The following is a 20,655-nucleotide window of genomic DNA, read 5'->3' as shown; positions in this document are numbered from 1 at the left end:
AAAGAAAAAGACTTAGAAACTTGCTCTTTTTGCCCTCTCTTTGTGTCTTAATGAACAAAGGATAACTGGGCCTTTTTTGAACTCTTTGCTTGAGTTGAAGACACAAAATGCAACCTGTACTCTTATAATATGTTCAGTTTATGAGTACACAAACTTATAAACCGTGAATTTCCCTAAAATTATTATACCATTTAGAAGATGTTTGCTTGGACGTTTACTTAAAACCAAACAATTGAGGTCTATATGTCCAAATAATTTCCTTCTCTCTTGCTGTCTCCATTTCAGTTTCCTGAGTTTCTGGGAAGGCCTGGTTTCCCCAACGGAATGATTTCTGATAGAATTCTGGAGGTCTGACCCAAGAAAAAAAATCCAGTATAGCCAATGAGTTGAGGACAAGAAGGTTTCCAATCAGGTAGGAACATTTAATCTCATACATTACAATCACCTTAAGTAAGGTGTGCTGATAGCTGGATATGATTTAACTGCTTGGAAAAAGATGCATATATAACCTACCCCACAAGGAAGCTGTTCTCAATTCCCTTAGAGGTTGTGGTGTTTATCAGAGAGTGCCTTGGGAGAAAATGAATACAATAACAGTATGATGCTTTTTTTTTTTTCATTTTTAGCTCATTGTTGCCAAGTACACTTGGTGACCTTGGTGCCTGTGGTTTAATCCCAGGAGGTTAGACATGTGGAACAGCACATTAACCCTTTTTAGTATTTTCTCCCAAGACAAATCATTTTTATAGGTTGTCTCCATGGTCTTCTAGTTGCTTATCAAAATTAAGCATCAAGTCTCCGAAGTGAGCAATAGCCCCAGTCAGTGTGAGGAAATCAGCTTGGTTCTTATTGGGGTACATCTTCTTGGTCTTGGCACAAAGTGAGTTCACATAGGGAGTTAGAAGGAGAAGAATGGGGCATGCGAAAGGGGAGTTCTCTGTTCTCATTTACCTATGCATGTTGAAACTCCACTAACAGTTTTATTTTCATTAGCAATTTGTGATAAAAACTTAGGGTAAAGGGAATAATGAAGCTGTCCCATTATATGGCAGGACAAAAGATAGTAGTGACATCAAAATCAGGGCCTATCCATCTCATTTGCAGTTATATACTCAGTGTTTAGCATAGCATTTGACCCCCCATCAGTATTCAATAAGAAGATGCGTGTTGAATGACTTAGGGATGAATTAATGAATGAAAAAAGTTAATATGGTAGAAAATGTGTTTTATCCTTGTATTTTTGTGCGTTGACTTCTATATTCCAAGACCCAGCACTGTAACTGACACATAGAATATAAGCAATAAAATTTTGTTGAAAGAATGAATGAGTCCCCACAATTCTAAGAATAATTTTAAGACCAACACAGACCCCATATCTGCCAAGGTCTATGACAGAAGTATCCAGAGATGAAAGCCTGGATCTCAGCTAGTGCTAGAGCTGACAGAATTTATCTAGTTTTCATAATTTACAGCTCATCCCATTACATCTAGGCATAGTACCTACGTGAGCCATACAATTAAATGTTGACTGAAAAAAAATGCACAACCTAAAAGTTGAGAATTATGTTTTATTTGGAGGACATACTGAGGACTTAAGTCAGGAGACAGCCTCTCAGATAGCTCTGAGGGACTGTTCCGAAGAGGTAAGGGAGGGCACAGGATATTTAGGGGTTCTTGCAAAAAAAACCCCAGGTAGTTGGAACATCAAAAGATTACTGTTAATTAAAGAAACTAGACATCTTAAGTTAATAAATTTAGCACTTTTCTATATATGGTGAGATGCAAGAATCTGGTCTCATGGAAATCATTCCCTTGATATGCACTTTAATTATCTAGGGCCAGTATCCTGTTTTCTCCATCCTGAATCCCCTCAGGGTGCAGCATTGGGGGTGGCTTCAGTGGCTGATGGCTTGATGGCTGTAACATCCTTTGTTACTGAAACCGCAGGCTACATTCTTTGTCCACGTAAATGACTTGAGTATGGATAGTAAATCTGTGGATTTGCAAAACGTAATTCTTGGAGCATTTTTAGAAGGACAAAGTTAAGGGCAATTTCAGAATCACTAGCAGCTAAAATTGCTATTTATACTTTTCCACCGGTAGGTAGTAACCTGCTGTTGCTATCTTCAGTATTCCCAAGGGATAACAAAAGCCATTTAATTCAAGAAAGAAATGTAAACTTTAGCACAATGCAACTTCCACAAAACCAAACACACACCGAACTCTCACAGATATGAAGTAATAATCTAAAATAGAATCCTGGAACTAACTGGAAAAAAAGAGCAAATGTACTCATATTGGATAATTTTATTCTTTTATTAATGTTTGATATATAGATATGTATTTATTAATAAAATTCAGAGGTGCTATATGGAGAAATAGCTTTGTACGAATATTGTCTTTGTATGTGTTTATCAATAATGTATGAGATTGCCTCCTATGCTCCTTTTCCTTTATTCTCTTGCAGGCAGTAGATGTAGTTATCAGTTGTTTTTAAAATTTCTAGGCAGCCAAAGGACTAGCATCACTTAAATAAAGAAGGCAAATTGTCCCAAAGTAGGAACAATTTTCCTTCATTATGGAACATAAAGTCCTCATATGAAGGGGGAAGAATTTCATAGCTAAAAGCTTTCAACTACAGAAGATTTATGAGTAACTATGTATGTTGTTTCAAAGTGGACTCTCTATAATTAATGTCTAGGGGTTATCTTTGGTATATAATGGATTTTGATTTTTTTTATATTATTAGATAATATACAAAATAATATGTTTAATTATATGTAAGTTATGAGAGATAATAAAAACTCCTGCAAACACACCACCGAAACTAAGAACTAGAATCAAAACTGCTGAGTCTTCTCTCTGTTCTCTACCCTGATCCCACCTTCCTGCTTTCACCAAAGAAATCACTCTGATCTTGGCTTTATGTTCAACATCCACATAATTTTGCTTATTATTGAGATTTATAAAATTGATATCATACTTTAGTCTTCTGTGCTTGCTTTTTTTACTCAACATTATGTTTCTAAGGTTCATCCACTTTGCTTTAACTAGTGTTCATTCATTTGTACTACTGTATAATATTTTATTGTATAAATACAAGAAAATGTGTTTATTATTCTATTAATGATATTTGGGTTGTTTTGGGCCTATTACGGACAGTACTTCCATGAACATTTATTTTAATGTTTCCTGGTACACATGTGCAAGATTTAACATAAGTAAAAGAGTAGACATACTAAGAGTAGAATTGCTGAGTTGTAGGGAATTCAAATATTCAACTTTAAAAAATAATGCCAAAATGTTTTCCAAGTTATGGAATCAATTTTCAGCCCTTTTGCTCTATAGCTTCACCAGTTAGAATGGCCATTCTAGTCTTTTGTTCCTTGTATTAGTCTGCTCAGGTTGTCCTAGCAAAATACCTCAGATTCAGTGGCTTAAAAAACAAGAGATTTATCTTCTCACAGTTCTGGAGGCTGGAAGTCCAGGATCAAGATGTTGGCAGTTTTGGGTCCTCCTGAAGCCTCTTTCCTTGACTTGCAGATGACCACTGCTTTCTAGCTATGTCCTCACATGGCCTTTTCTCTGTGTGTATACATCCCTCTTATCTCTTCCTCTTCTTACAAGGACACCAGTCATATCAGTAAGGGCCCCACCATTATGACCTCATTTAACCATAATTATGTTTTTAAAGTCCCTGTCTCCAAACAGCCACATTGGGAGATGGGGCATCAACATACGAATTTTAGGGAACACAATTCAGTCCATAACAGTTTTAATTTGTATTTCCCTAATTACTGACAGGCTGCGAATCCTTTCATTTGTTTAATAGTTGCCTCTGTTTCCTATTCTGTGAAGTCCAGAGAATATCTTTTGTCCATTTTTCTACTGTTTATCTTTTTCTTACTTATTTCTATGGTTCTTTAAATACAAGCAAATAATCCTTGGTCAGCTATATATGACACAAATAAGTTATTTCATTCCTTATCTTTTGATAAATAGCGGCTCTCAATTTTAATGAAATCAAATGTATCTTTTAGCTTAGTGTCTTTTTGTTCTACTTAAAATGTCCTTCCCTAGTTTAATGCTACCCAGATATAGTATATTTTCTTCTGAAAGTTCTAGTGTATCTTTGTTTTATATTCAAGCCATTAATGCACTTACAATCGACTTGTCTGTATTATCCAATTTCTTTGTTTTCTTATGAATAATTAAGTTTTCCAGGACCATTTTGGAATGAATGGATTTTTTAGGTGTGTCTCAGCTGTTCTTGCACATTCACATAAATTTCAGAATTGGCAATCCTGTAAAACCTCTATTAAGTATTTTTATTGTAATTGTATTGACTATATAAATTAAGTTGGGGGAAACTTACACCATTATGATGAGTCTTTTCTATCCATAAACAAGATGTATCTCTCCATTTATTTAAGACTTCTTTAATATCTTTCAATAAGGTTTTATTTTCTCCATAAATGTCTTGCACAATTTTATTTAGATTTATTCCTAGGTAGTTTTTTTTTCCATTTTAAATAATTTTTAAGCTCTCTCTTTGTTCCTGGATTTCTATAGAAATCCAATACATTTTTGCATCTTGATCTTATATCTAGCCATCTTGCTAATATTGTTTTTTAGTAAGAGAGAGGATTTTCTTAGCAAAGAGGAATAAATGTAAAATTAAATAAAAATGTTATCGGTCAGCTCTGGTCAATAGAACTTTCCATGATAATGGAATTGTTCTTAGTGCTGTCCAAAACTATAGCCATTAGTCACATGTGTTTTTAAATTTTTAAATGTAAGTTCAATAAAATTAAAATTTAAGTTCCTAAGTCAAACTTGCCCACATTTCAAGTGTTTAATAGCCACTTGTGACTAATGGACACTATACTGTACATTGTATGTCTAGACTATTAGACTGTGAAGCCATGGCGTCCCAGGATTTTATCTTTGTCAATGGCATAGTGAGATCTTTCATGTGACAGTTATTCTGTTATTAAAAAGAGAAGTTACTTAACCTAGTCATCCCTAACTTTTTAAAATAATCCAACATAGCTTTCACCATCCATGAATTTCTTGAATCATATTTATGTTTCTTAACTATTTCTTGTGTCAAGTGTTCACTTTGTAACAAGTTCACTGTCCTAAAATGGCACATACCAAAGTATCAAGAGTTTCCCTTATTCCTGATAAGCTGTGATTGGATGAAGAAGACCTTATTACCCTGCCTATCTGATTTTTATTATAATCAGATGTTAATCTGTATCAGTCTCCATATTCAAAATTACCTTCAAAATTATATGTTATTCACATGATGGTTGTCTTTATTTCATTTAGCTAGTATCATGACCTTATAAATGCAGTTTTGGTCATTTTCTCCTAAAATCTCATATTTATCTGTGTGGAAATACATCTCCTACTTCTTTGCCCTCTTATAAACTCTTCCTGTAATTTAATCCTCATGAGCTTTATTTCCCCTAATTTTAATTACTTGATATTTTGTAAACCATTTAAGAAATGACTGGTATGCTCTTTTTTTCAATCATCTATACATTTAAACAGTGTGTTGCAATAAGAAATAGTACTGGTAATCAGAAGACCAGAGTCCTAGTTTTACCCATAAAAATGAACTATATGTGCATTTAAATAAGGTTTATTCTGATTCTAAAATTGTTATGATTATTTAGAAAATTATGTTTGAAATATGACATTATTCAAAACCAATAGAGGTTTGAAATCTATTAAAAATCTACAAAGAATTCACCTATTTCACCTTTTTCCCTGATTTGATATTAAACTGTAATCCTTCATCTTTCACTTACAGCATGCTGTAGCTGCTGTTGACACAAAAACAAAATATAATGTCTAAATATTGTGTGCTTGTTTTTTAAATGAATACTTTTGTTTAAAATTGTCTTTTACATAGATCTTGATTCCCTTTTCACAACTTCTCCATTCCCCATGCTACTGCAATCAATCACTCATGATAGAAAATTATTCTCTTTTCTGTTTGCTAAAGCTCTTTTTAAAATACCAAGTTTCAAATTATCATCAATTCAAGAAACTTTGGGAAATGAACTTCATAATTTCCAGAACGAATATTTTGTTTCACTGGCTACCAGGACACCATCTTTTCCTAGATTTCTCCCCTCCTCACTCACCATTCCTTGGAAGTATCCCTTGGTGATGCCTCCCATCCCTCAATGTCTGTTAGAATGCCCTAAGTCTCATTCCTGGCCCCCTTCTCTCTCCATCTACCTTAACTACTCATGAGTTTTAATCTAGTCCCATTACTTTAATGGGAAGATGACTTATGACTCCCCAATTCATACTTCTAGCCCTAAGCACTCACCTAACCTCCAGACTCCTAATTCCAATTTCCCACTAAATATCTCCAATCTATGCATAATAGACATTTCAAGCTTAGCAAATAAAACTAAATATTTTGCTTTGATCCATCCACTGCACTCCAGTTTTTCCTGGCTCCATAACTCATCCAGTTGCTCAGGCCAAAAATGTTAGATTCATCCTTAAACTCTCACTTTCCCACAATTCCTATGTCCAGTCCATCAGAAATTCTTGCCAGCTCTAACTTGAAAATACATCCTGAATCCACCTACCTCTCACCTTACTCTTGCCGTCTTTACTTACTCCAAGCCATCATTGCTTGCCTCATCTAATGCAATAGGCAGCCTCTTCCACAACCTCCTTGCTTCCTCCCCTCTTGCCCCAATCCTTATAGTCTATAACCAATACAATAACCAGAATAATCACAAAAAAAACATGAATCATATCACATAATTTCCCAAAACCTGTTCCCATCACTTTAGAATAAAAATTAAACTTTTTACCTGTCCTACATGCTTTATTCAGTATTTCTTCTGCCCTACTCTCCAAGCTCATTTACTACTACTATTCTCTCACACACACATCCAGATTTTCTTTCTGCAGTGGCTTTCCCAACATCAGGGCCTGTGCACTTGCTATTCCCTAAAACCTGGAAGATTTTAAAAATCTGTAAGATTTCTCCAAGAAGATCTTAGGAGGTATTTACATTTCATTTTGTAGAGACATTTGGTAGAAGACATTTTTGCAAAAGATAGATACATTTTACTTTGGCGGCTATTCACACATCTGGCAATTTCCAAGTTGGTTAAATAACAAATGTGAATTGATGAAGCTAAAATAAAAGAACTGTAGTTGTTGAGACCTATGTGTTTTAAACCGTGAACTATGAGGAACTGTAGACATGCAAACTACACCATGGTTTCAGTGTTAATGTGTGAGAGTTAGCTAAGGTATTTTCCAAATACTCATTACTCTCTAAAGAGCTTCTGAGCAGGAAATCAGGACAGGGCCTGTGGACCTGAATTTTATCCAGTACCTCAGTTGATTCTGTTGCAAATGGTTTTCAGTCAGCCCTTTGAGAGACACCAAGCTGGGGTATTTGCCCAGATATGATTGCCAGTGGTCATGCAAGTCACCAATGAGATACAGTCGAGAATCAACAAATGACTGAAAAGAGTGACAAAAGAAGAAGAGGATCCAGTAAGGACCAGTAGAGACACTATCCCAAGCACTCTTGGCTAGGAGTTTTACAAATCCATTCATATACATGGACTGATAGTTAACAGCCAAATGGCACTGCATATTTTTGTAAGTTGCTGAGTATTAAAGTGTATGGCTAAGCATCATAAGTTTTGTTAAATTCTATTTTGGTTGCTATAAAATTAGTTTTACATTGTGTGTCATAGATGTGGGGATATAGATGTGTAAATATATGTCATTGTTTCAGTTCTTCAGCTGATACTTCATAATGTCTTTGTAACTTCTAAATGAAGGACCTCTTCAAACATTGTTTAGAAAGAAAAGAATCTGTTTACCTCTGTCCACCTCCCTGTCTTCATCCCCTTCCTTGTCCCTTCGCTTCTTTTTTTTTATATCTTTACTGGAGTATAACTGCTTTATAGTGCTGTGATCCCTTCCCTTCTTGAACAAATTAGTCCATTAAGTGAGGTAAAATAACCCTTTGTCAGCATGGGGGAGGTGGGCATTCAAGGAACCACATGACTTGGCATTGGGTCTCAGAGTCTGAGAAAGGGGAGAGGATGTCTGCATAAGGGAGCCTGGTGTTGACTGCTGAAGTCTGATTCGTGTGAAAGGGCATCCACATGAGGAAGTGGCCTTGGCAACCACTCTGTACAGATAGTCATAACCCATGCCAGGTGGAGAAAATGGGTGGGATGGGAAAGTGGCAGCTACATGAAATTACTTAAATACAGGAAGACTGATCAAATAAGTAAGGATATTAAGGATATGGTAATCAGTGTTATTTTAATATCTGTGGAGGGAGTTAAAATATGAAAAGGGCAAAAACTAGAAGGAAAGGGTGTTGAAAGGGAATGGAGGATGTTAATGTGAACAGATGATTTTCAATATAGAGACATTATAGAAATAAACATAGACAATATGTATGCATATGTTTATGAATGTGTTTATGAATATGTGTAAATGGTTATGAATGTGCGTTTTCATATGTGTGTATGTATATATGTACCTAAATCCCCTAGCTCTGCCCATTGAGAGTACCTGGGACCACTACTTCCCAAGAGCAATGAATACACCTAGTGTCCAGATCTTGGTTTCTAAATACAGCTCTCCAACTGAAGAAACTAAAGCTCTTTGGAGAAATGGCTGATTCTAGAACCACTACAGGGAAAATATAAGTTGACCCTAGAACATATTATTGTTTCAAGAAGTAAGGGATCAGCCATAAAAAGAAATGAAATTGAGTTATTTGTAGTGAGGTGGATGGACCTAGAGTCTGTCATACAGAGTGAAGTAAGTCAGAAAGAGAAAGACAAATACCGTATGCTAACACATATATATGGAATCTAAAAAAAAATGTCATGAAGAAACTAGGGGTAAGACAGGAATAAAGACACAGACCTACTAGAGAATGGACTTGACGATATGGGGAGGGGGAAGGATAAGCTGTGACAAAGTGAGAGAGTGGCATGGACATATATACACTAGCAAACGTAAAATAGATAGCTAGTGGGAAGCAGCCGCATAGCACACGGAGATCAGTCCGGTGCTTTGTGACCTAGAGAGGTCGGATTGGGAGGGTGGGAAGGAGAGCGATGCAAGAGGGAAGAGATATGAGGATACACGTATAACTGATTCACTTTGTTATAAAGCAGAAACTAACACACCATTGTAAAGCAATTATACTCCAATAAAGATGTTAAAAAAAGAAGAAGAAGGGAGATATCAAAGAATAATTGGGAAACATCAAAGGATATAGAAGCCAAACTGAAGGGGTTTCCACTGGACAAATCTTGAACAACCTAAGCCTCAAAATAAATAATGGTAGAAACGTATTATAGTCAATTGAATAAAATAGGAGTCTATGAGTTCATACTGATTTTAAGAATTAAATTGAGTAAATTATGTTTGATGAGGAACAGGATATTTACATAATTACAAAGTGCCTTACCACAAAAATTATTAATAATGAAGGAGAAAAAAATAACGTTACAATGGAGAAGACTGGGTGATACACCTTAATCAAATGAGTAACGTGATATTCCAGTAAGGTTACAAGTTAAAAGTTTGCCGAAATTGTTTGATAGGAAGCAGTGAGAAGAACAGAGCTTCACCACTGAGTTATTCCTGCCAAATACACATATCCTGAATAATCATGAGACAAATACAAACGGCTAAATCCTACAAAATAACTGATCCATATTCTTTAAAATTTTCTAGTTCATGAAATTCAAGGGAAGCCTGAGAAAATTTTCCAGATTAAAAAACTAAAGAGACAGGACAGCTAAATGCAACATGTGACACTGGGCTGATCCTTTTATTATGAAGGACATGATGGGGATAATTGACAAAACTTGAAAGGGGTCTGAGGATTAGGAGCTCTGTGGTCATGTGTCAGTGTTAATTTCCTGATTTTCATGATTATATTTGGATATATGTTTGTAGGAAATACTAGAGGATTTGGGGGAGACATTGCATTGTGTTGGCAACTACTCTCAAACGGTTTGGGAAATAAATTATTTGTATTGTCCTTTCAATCTTTTTTTAATTTTTGAGATTGTTAAAAGAAGGCAAAGAAAGAGGAGAAGACCCCTGAGTCAGGTAACCCTCCTTTTCCTGGCGACTGCCATAGTTAAAAGCTCAGTTTACAATGGTGGTCAGTTTTTCAGTCTATTTGTGCTAATTTCTGTTACTAACAACATAGCATCTTATTTTCTATTTGAGGTTTTTGGCTTTTTCCTAATTATGCTTTTGCCTTTTATTCTATCAAATGTCTATGAATTTGATAAAGTCCTCGGTATTAAAACAAAATCAGTAAGATTCATAAAAATAAAAATAAGTTCTTGGAGAAATTTATAAATTTCTACCTGCATTCAAATTGGAGTAAGTTGGCAAGAAATTTATAAGGGGAAAATACTATAAGGAGCACTCCCATTCAGAAACTCAAAATGGTTGCACGTGTTTCTCCTGTAAGAGGTCTGTGATGAAACAGCAGGATGAAGGTTATATGTCCAAACTTAAATGCAATCTTTTAAATCACCTTTCATGTCAGGCCATGTAAGAACTGGGCAATTCAAGAAGTAAATTAGAGCAATTCTTATTTTCAATAATTTCTTAGGTCAACACTTAGAATAATGAAAAACTTATCTTTAACTCCAAGAAATCTGGACAGTTATTAAAGCAAATGTGTTGTCCTACTGGCCTACACCTGGTTATAAACAGCAGTACGACTTCAGAAAACCCTGGACACTCAGTGGACTTTCTAAATATAGCTTTTTCTTTCTATAAAGGTGCTTTACAAGAATGCTATCTTTGTGAAAATGTGGCCTTTATAAAGGGTACACTAAGGTCTGTGACTTTTAGACCTAGAAAAGATTTGAAATATTTTCTTAGCCTGGGAATCCACATTTTAGAGGCATAGAAAGAGAAACCCAATGAAATTAGATATTTTGCCCACCATCACATGGCAAACAAGTAATAACGACAGCACCCGAGCCTCTGTCTTCTGAATCCATTGAACGCAGCATAAATAGACTTGCAATAACTGCTGATTTTCACTGTCCTCAACACTACATTTCTTCTGTGCCTCATCCCTCTTCTTTTAAGAGGGATGACAACATTATCTGCAAACTTCATCTATAACTATTTTTAAATTTTGCTATTTTGTAACTCATTTTTGAAAAATTCTGTTTCTATGTTGAAAACGTGTAAGGACATTTACCTTCTTTCTTGAAACACCTTTGCCTGCGTTTATCACATTTTACTGTTGAACTATTGTGCAGCAATAAGGACAAAAGCACGTCTAGTGGAGGAGATAATGTCAGAGGCAACAAGGTGTGTGTATGGGGGGGCGGGGTTAGAGTTGACATACCTTAAGGGAGATGAGGAGAGAGGGAAGAGAATAGAAATTGTATTTATTTGAAAAAATATGGCAAGTTAGAGAATTTTGGCTAAACTTAATACAATATAGCTTTCCTTAACTTAAATTCCGGGTTAACTTCCACTGTTTACATTGCCACAGACTAGGGAATAAACAAACTAAATAGATTTTTGGTAACACCATTTTGTGTTAATTTCATAAAGATTTCTACAAGACTTTTTAAAACTAAATTGAAAAACGAAAGTCTTGTCTTTAGCTTATTTTCCCTGCATGCTTGCACTTTAATAAGTTGATAAATGACATTTACACTCAATAGTTATGATTAATTCTGTCCCACAATTTTTAAAAGCACTGGGAATTGTGTGTGCGTGCATGCGCGCACCTTTACAACCAGTAAAATAAAGTTCTTGATCAAAAAATTATTATCACTTAGACTATTGAATAAAATCAGATATGATAGAGGGGCCAGCTGTTGGTAGGTTTAAAAGTCACCGTAGGTGATTAATTCATGCAGCAGTGTTGCACGTCTCTCTTTAGATGAAGCACTTAGAAATATAACCATGTATGGCTCTAATTTCATATCTGAGACCTGTTTTATTTAGAGTTCTTTGGCAAGTGCTTGCTCTATGTGTTTTTATAGTCTTTGGTTGTGTTATAAAAATCAAAATTATGAATTAACAGATATGCAAAAGTGAAATCCTAGAAGATAGGATAAACACGAAGTCCTCTAATTATCACTCAAATAAGTTAGGTTGACACAGAACTGGGAATCAGATAAAGACATTAATAATTCATAATGCTGAAATTAAAATCTTCTAGTCGCAGTACAAAAGAAATCCTAATTTGTACCACAAGGTAATGAATTCAGTACTTTTCATTTGTTAAATATTTGCTTATTACCCTGCACCGTGCATATAACACTGTTCCCAAATTTGGAGGGCAAACAGGAAAAACAGACACTCTCTACCCTCAAGTTGTTTATACTGCAGTCAGTGAAATTTCTCTACTTTGAGATCTTTTAATTCCTCAGTTCACTGTAACATCTTCTTCAGATGAATTGTTTTTTATTTGTTAAAACCAATGTTTAGCACTTGAAATAGTTTCTTCAATGTTCCTGATAGTGAAATAGTCATAATGCTAATTTCCAATACTAATTTTAGAGTTGATAGGAGAAATGCTCAAGAGTGATAGTAAAGTGATTTCGATAATTTACAAAATGTCTTGAGGTTTCCCAGATAACAACTTGTCTCCCAGACAAAAATGCACTTATTATTTATATTCCAAGCTTATAAAAATTTTTGTACTTTAATCATATAGAGATTTTACAACATCTTTTCATTCACATTTTAAGATATTTTGTTCAGTAGATTATCTCATTTTGAAACTATTGATTTAGATATACATACTATGTAAATATTAGTATATATTTCTCAATGACTAGATTAGTGCTTTCTTAACCACTTAATTTTTTTTAATTCATATTGTTGTTCTTCAGCATTTCTGTTACTCACGGGAGCCTATCCTACTGACTAAAAAGCCTGAAAAATCTGAAAATCGCATTTAAAGTAACTGTATGGAAAGTCTTTAAAATAACGTATAATAATGGTAGAGAAGAAGAGTATTTAACATTGTGCTGAGATCATTCCATTAATAAAGAGATTAATCAATAATTCTAACATTCAGACATATATTAAAAATGAAAAACAATCATAATACTGAGCAATGACATTTTCACTAAAGGGAGATATTAAATATTGTATAGGAAACTAGTATCTGCAAAGCAGATAAGTTGGCAATGATTATACATATATTTAAAATATGTTGGAACAGTCATAGACAGTTTTTCTTCTTGGCTGAAAAGAGGCATATTGAAGTGTTTAAGCACTACTTCGACTGGAATAGGTTAGACACTATACAGAAAACACGATTGCAGAAGAGCAGGTATTAGCAGGTGTGTGAATGTGTGTGTCTTTAATTAATGCATTTTCATTCATTCAAAAAGGAGAAGAACGCCAAATTTAGTTTAAAGGTGGCATTGTGATACGTTAAAGTTCCATTCTTAGACTTCTGCTGCTGTTGCTGTTCCTTCAGTATTCACAAAGAGTACCATCCTGTCATTTATCCAAGTTAGAAATCTAGGAGCAATCCTAGGATTCTCATTGTAGGATCCCCTACCTTCATGCTGCCCCCTCAATAAGTAACAAGTTCTTGGCTCTCCTGTAGAGGAAAGCTCTCTCCAGTGTACGCCTGCTCTGTCGCTCTCCGGGTCCAGCATCTCTGCCTCAGCCTCCCATTGAAGTCACTTCTAGTTCATTCTGTGCCATTTTTAAACCTTCCTCAGTCCTAGGCAATTGCCCTTTTAGAAGCTCTACCCTAAATGTTATCAGATGCATTAAAATGTGCCCAAGTCACATATCCAATATAATTTCTAGGTAACTATATGAAAGCTGAGTAACATTTCTGTTGTAGTGATATTAGTTGAAAATATTAATTACACAAGTTTTTCTCTCAATTTTGCAGATTTTTTCTTCATATTCTGGAGCCGTTTTTTTCAAGTGTCAAACAATTTTCTAAGTCCTTCTCAAACTCCTAGTCCCTAGTGAGTGTGCTTTTACTGTCACAGGGTTGAACAGCCCAGACAGCAAGATGTCTGAAGATGAAGACCATCACATGGGTGAGTAAATCAGATACGTGGAAGTTGGAATGCAAAGTGTTTGTAGAAAAAAAATACAAATCAAGGAAGAAATTGCAGTGTCAGTTAATATGATGTATATCAGATGATAGTATTAAAAAGCCAGGTGAAAATAAAATAACTTAATAATGTACATATTTGTCAGATTGTTCACTAGTGATATACTGCTCAGTGTAAGGTGAGAACCACAGATACTATCTTCTGGAAAAAAACCCTTTAAGCCCTAACAGGTTCAGTTTACAAATTTCCTCTCTAATAAATGGGAATAAAATAATTCACGATAAATTAATTATTTCCTCTTCTGAAGGTACTAATACTACAAATTCAGTCAGAAGATGGATCAAGTTTTTCGTACATTTCTCTCATTTCACATTTTTTAAATAAATGAGACTATATTTTGTCTAATGACTTCCAGAACAACTATCTGGAAACTGTTACTTCATTATATGTGAGACAGTATTTTAGGAGATATAGATGTATATTTAAATGGAGATATAAATATATAGCATATATACACAATATTTAATAAGACACAGGAAATGTGGGATAGCTCCAGAGTGGTACAACCTATGTTCTGAGCTGCTTCGAAATGCAGTTCCTTTTTCTTTTTTTCTTAACATCTTTATTGGAGTATAATTGCTTTACAATGGTGTGTTAGTTTCTTCTTTATAACAAAGTGAATCGGTTATACATATACACATGTTCCCATATCACTTCCCTCTTGCGTCTCCCTCCCTCCCACCCTCCCTATCCCACCCCTCTAGGTGGTCACAAAGCACCCAGCTGATCTCCCTGTGCTATGTGGCTGCTTCCCACTAACTATCTGTTCTAATGGGAGTTCTCTGGGCACAAAGGGCTTTATTTTCTGTAATGAGATTAGAAGAAAGGATTTGCTAATAATTGCTTCAATAGCAACTAAAAATCTTGGAATCCCACCTTTCAGCGTTTTGAAAATCCTAAAGGGGATGTTGTCAGTAACAAAAAAATTGAAGACTGATAATGTATTTAAATTAATCATTCTTCAAATTCATCTGCCCTTTCACCTTTTAAATTGATTCATGCTTCTCAGAAAATAAAATATGCTAATCCACATATCATTTTTCCACTGCGTAGAGCAACTATATCTAAAAACAAAAATACTATAATTTTAGTTTCCTTTACTATATTCCTCCACAACTTGTGTTGTACTTTCATATCTTCTTTTCATTCTGCTAGTGAGATATATTTACATATATGTATATATACATATATGTATATATACACATAATATTTAGATTTTAGATATTTGCATTATGCAGGGCAATCCATAAGATGGATAGATGCTTAATTTTAATACCATTGAATACAATTTTCATAATTTTATACTTTAATTATTTTTGGAAGCACACACCAGAAAGGTTAAAGCAAATTTGAAATGAAAAAAGGTGACCAAGCTGGCATTTTTCATTTCAGACTTTATATTTGGACTACTCAGTGGGACAGATTATATTATAATAACAAAATTTTGCTTTTGCAAGGGGGTCAATCTTTGCTTCTGCATTGCCTCATCTCTTTTAATCCCATCCAGTTTATTTTTCATCTCAGAAACTATATTTTTCATCTCTAGGAACTCAATTTGGGTTATTTTTATATCCTCTATATGTCTATTTAAGATGTTGATGCTTTCCTTTAACCTTTTTGAACCTATGAAAATTAGTTATAATAACTGTTTGAATGTCTTTGTCTACTGATTGTACCATTTTCAGTCTGTTTTCATTAATTAATTTTTCTCCTTGTTATGGGTTATATTTTCCTTTGTTTTTTCATCCCTGGTAATTCTAGATTGCATGTCAGATATTGTGAATTTTACTTTACTGGTTGCAGGGCGTTTTTGTATTATTTTTTAAAAATATTTGTAACTTTGCTCAAAGAGGTAGTTAAGAAATAGTTTGATCATTTTGAGGATTCCTTGTAAGCCTTATTAGGCCGCAACTGAAACAAGTTAGTCTAGGGCTAATTTTGTCCCACTACTAAGGCTATACCCATTGAATAGTCTGTGTATTGAATACTCTAGTTGATGCTGCATATATTAAATTATATCAAAACATATTTGTATAATCTTAAAGCAATAAATGCAACACATAAAAATATAAAAAAATTAACTTTTATTAAATAAAACAAAAATGTTTTCTTCTAGTAATTGTAGTATTTTAACATGTTTAAATACTGCATCCCTATGAAATTCATTTTGTTAATAAATATGAAAAGAGAATCCACCTTTATTTTTTACAGGTGACCAGGGGCTTGTTCAAACACCAACATTTAACTGTATTACACAAAACATATGTCACTGGTTTTTATGTGTTATCATTATAATTAACAGCTTTATACAACCGTTGTCTTATGCTGTTTGTTTTTCAATGTCTAAAATTATTGTTTAATATATATATTTTTTTACTTTTAGCAGTTTAAGCCAGGAGAGTAAATCCAGTTCCTATTACTCCATCCTGTCCAGAAGCACAGGTCTTAAGTGAAATTTAATACCAAAGAAACAGTTGCAAATTTTACAACGGATCTATCACTGGTTGTTAGCATATCTTCCCACACCCAAGACACCAAGATAACTTCTACTCACTGTTAAAGCTTTATGATGAGCAAAACTTCCACCACTGTGCTTCCTTAGCATGTGAGTATATTTTTAATTTATTGGTTATATATATTCTCTAATTATCCATTATTTTGTCCTTCTTTTTGATTAGATATTGATATCCACATTTTCTTTTCTAATAGCTCACAGAAATTTCTCTCATTAACAACACCAATAGAAATAACAATAAAAATCGCCTTGGGGGACCAAATTTATATCACATTACCAAGTTTTCATTTTGCTCCCAAAAAACTTCTGCAAAATACAAGCACTATCTATCATCAGTATCCTTAGAACAAAAACAAGGCATTCTAATCTCAAAAGCAAAATATTTTATTTAACTTAATAAATTTCACATTATAAAAATGTTATCATAGCATCATCCTTAATTCCTGAGTAATCACTAATATTGGGGGATTTTTCTTTCAGTTATTTGAGACTAAGGATGATTTTATTCATCTCTACAGCCTGGTACATATATGTACAATGTTTGTCAAAAGGTGGATATTCAAAAAAATTCTTGACTAAATTATGGTAATTCATGTGATCAGTTCTGCAGTTCTTAAAACTTTAAATTACTTGTTAATTCTAAGAGAAAGTCAGATAATTTTTAGAAGGATTTCCAAACCATGCTAAAGTGTCAGCCTTCATTTCCTTGTCTGAGGGAAACAGGAGAGAAATAGATGGTTTTAAAGTTCTCCAAGCTTCTGTGTCCTTTATACATCCACAATTTTAATCCTTATCATTTTCAAGATTTGCTAAATTATTTGAGGTGATCCACTCTCTTATTAAAGTTACATATTTTATGTCACATACTGAGCATATTAACAAATAACTTACTGATAAATGACTATGCCCATAACATCAGGTTAATCTGATTTCCATGAAATGAGCTATAACTTCAAGAATATTAATTCATCTAATAAGGGTGATGATTTACATAATGTTGCCTAAAATATTTCTCTTGATTATTTAAGAGAGTTTTCCTAGGGGGAAATAGCTGGGAAGTCAATAGAAAAAAAAAATACAACCATGATTAATTTAATTCCAGTCTAAAGGACTCCATATATAATGTATTTGAGAAAACCAAGTCACTCTTATAGATTCAGATAAATGGCTGTAAATATGAGATATTTTTAATGTAACCCAAATTATAAGAAATATTTTTTTGTATACAAACAACCACTCTTTTACCTAAAGAAAAATATAAAATCTGAGTTCATTGAAAATTTGCCTCATTGCCCTCTGTTAGTTTGTGCCTGCCCCATCCATAGGGGCCCCGTTAAGAACTATTCTATCATCCATACATCAGAAGAGAATGTCTGTGTTCTATGTTGATAGTCAGTCTAAACAAATATTTATACAGTTGAGATCAGAGATATACAATGTCAGTTCCAAATCCACCCATGATGGCACATATACCAGAGAGATGACAAAGGTTATACAGGCCTGTGAAATACTTGAATCATATTTTGCAACCCTTGAAAGAATTCAAGTTCGAGATTAGCAGAAACCAGGCTCAGTTCTGTCCATAATCCCCTTTATCTGTCTTCTAGCCAACAAAATGAAAACCTGAAGCCAAGCTGACAAATAGAGTGTGAAGGGCCTTCTACTGCATTTAAGAAAAAACTGAGACTTGCTACAGGTAGAAATTATCTTTTCTATTACTATTATTGTTGATGTTGTTGTTATTCATAGAAATAATGAAAAAAAGACCCTAAATAACATTATTCTGCTGGATTCTTTACTATATGTAACACAATAAATTAACTCGCTTCATATTATACTGGGCATATAACATGAAAACATGTGCAGAGAATAGAAATCAGTATCTGTAAAGACAAATGCCCCTGTGATACAAAAATCTATTATTTTAAGTCCAGACAATTAGATCTATTAAGGTGTAAGAGTATTTCAGTACAGTCCTGCTAAAAGTAAAGCTTAAAAGTAAATCGAAAAAAAAAAACCAGAAAACTGATGCCAGTTAGAAACAAAATATAAGATTATGCTATGTATATGGGACAGGATAGAACTCTGAATGCACTCACATGTAGAAAAGCAATATTAATGACAAGTCAACTAATGTCCTTATTGAGCATAGACATTCCAAGAAGGGTGAAGAGTACTGTATATTAGATGTAAGACTCATAATATTCAAGTTAGTTGTAAAAGAAACAAGGTAAATGCTTTCAGTCAATAGGATAGGCTGAACTGATACTGAGAATCCTTTCTTCCAATCTGAACACACAGTTTGTTATACTTGTGTTTTCTTTTATATGTTGCTTTTACATGTAGCAACACATAAAAAGCAAATGAACAAGCTTACAAAAAAGGGGGGGATCCCCAGTCTCAGGATTTAAGGGGAAAAATCAAATTCGACATTAGAGTAGTGAGGAGGAGTTGAAACCAAGAAATTCAAGGAGGGCCTGGAAATAATAAGCCTTGTTTTTGAGGGCTGGCTTTAAATATCCGTTGTCTTATCAGAAAACAGGTAGATGCTGTTGTCTTATCAGAAAACAGGTAGATGCTGGAAAACAATAGAATAATATCTTCAAAGTACTGAGGACGTATAGCTATCCAAATTAAAATTCTATACCTCATTTTAAAAAACTACTCAAGAACAAGAAGTAAAGAAATTTTCATTCATAGACAAAGAGGAATTACCACCCACAAACTGTAACAACAACAAAAAATGACTAAAGCAGCAGCAGCAGCTATTGGAATTGTCTGAAGGCATTAAAAAATATTCTGATGCCTGAAGCCAATGCTTGGAGATTTTTTTTTTTTAACCAAAGTGATCTAGGTGGTGTTTCAATAATGGGAGCTTTAAAAACTTCTCACATAATTCTCGTGTGTTTTAGGCAAGATTGGAGACCATTGTACAAAGAATGTTCTTCAGTAAGAAAGAAAATAAGCATAAAAAGAAGTAGGAGGGTGCACCGAACAGTGACCAGCAAAGAAATTTGTAATGTTGGAATGAATCTGAATAACGGTTGAGTGTAAAAAATAATAGCCAATGGGGGTATGTACAAAGTAAAACTAAAACACTAGATAATATACTGAAATACTGGAGATCAGATTTAAAATTTGAGGGGTCCATGAACTGCTTAGGAGGAAGATGAGATAATTAGTTTTCGACTTTTTAAAGTTAGAAATATATGTCGAATTTTTCAGAAAACACTAAAAATGAATACTTCATATATGATTCATAAAAAGGTAGACCATAAAAAGAGAATGAAAAATGTGTTTAAATGAAGTTAGTACCAGGAGGGATAAAACATGGAAAAATAAAGGAGAAATAGATCAATAATCACAATACATTTGATCACAGAGACAATAAAAATAAATTTAAAAATTCCAGTTTATGCTGCTTACAAAAGACATATATAAACTATTTTTAAGATGCAGTGCCATACTTCACTCAAAATAATTAATTATATACATGATAAATGATTTTCAAGATTACACATTTGGCATGATGACATGTATACAAATTGTTAAAACTCAAAGCAATCATGTATTTTTCATGGATTCATTTGCATATAGTAAAAAATTCAAGCATGGATTCAAAGTATTTATATTCAATTCATGATACCAGTTATCTAAGAAAAGGAAAAATGGGACTGAAATGAGAATAGAGGAGAAAAAAGAAATGTGTGTGTATCTGTGTGTTTGTGTGTGTGTGTGTGTGAACACATGTACAACAGTCAAATATGTGCTTCTTTCACAGCATGATTCACTGTATTCCATCACAATATTAATAAGATTTCATACAATATGGGCATCTCCGCAGAAATTAAAATTGTCACCTGCTTATATGTATTGGGCAATGAGCTCACCTTACTATTTCCATCCATTCTTCAATTAAAATCTAGAAATGTGAATGGGCTGTTAGAATTTAGTTAATGAGCC

General features: G+C 33.8%; 1 long non-coding RNA gene across 8 annotated transcripts in view; it reads left to right on the top strand.

Annotated features, from left to right (window-relative positions):
- Nucleotides 1-18,409, top strand: part of LOC309797506 — a 41,972-nt gene extending 23,563 nt beyond the window's left edge. Inside the window, exons 1-5 of one of the 8 annotated variants that reach the window (XR_014292674.1) lie at nucleotides 398-412; nucleotides 10,102-10,146; nucleotides 14,049-14,122; nucleotides 16,574-16,782; nucleotides 18,300-18,409. This is a non-coding gene — a long non-coding RNA (uncharacterized lncRNA). Of the gene's footprint in view, nucleotides 1-397; nucleotides 413-7,564; nucleotides 7,654-10,101; nucleotides 10,147-14,048; nucleotides 14,123-16,560; nucleotides 16,783-18,299 lie in introns of those variants that run through there. The other 7 variants (XR_014292672.1, XR_014292673.1, XR_014292670.1 and 4 more) reach the window with 7 other exon arrangements.
- The last annotated feature ends 2,246 nt before the right edge of the window (nucleotides 18,410-20,655 follow it).

The sequence above is a fragment of the Mesoplodon mirus genome (genome assembly GCF_964341445.2).
Source record: "Mesoplodon mirus genome assembly, contig: HAP1_SCAFFOLD_664, whole genome shotgun sequence".
Lineage (NCBI taxonomy): Eukaryota > Metazoa > Chordata > Mammalia > Artiodactyla > Ziphiidae > Mesoplodon > Mesoplodon mirus.
This window is presented reverse-complemented; position numbering and strand designations above follow the sequence as displayed.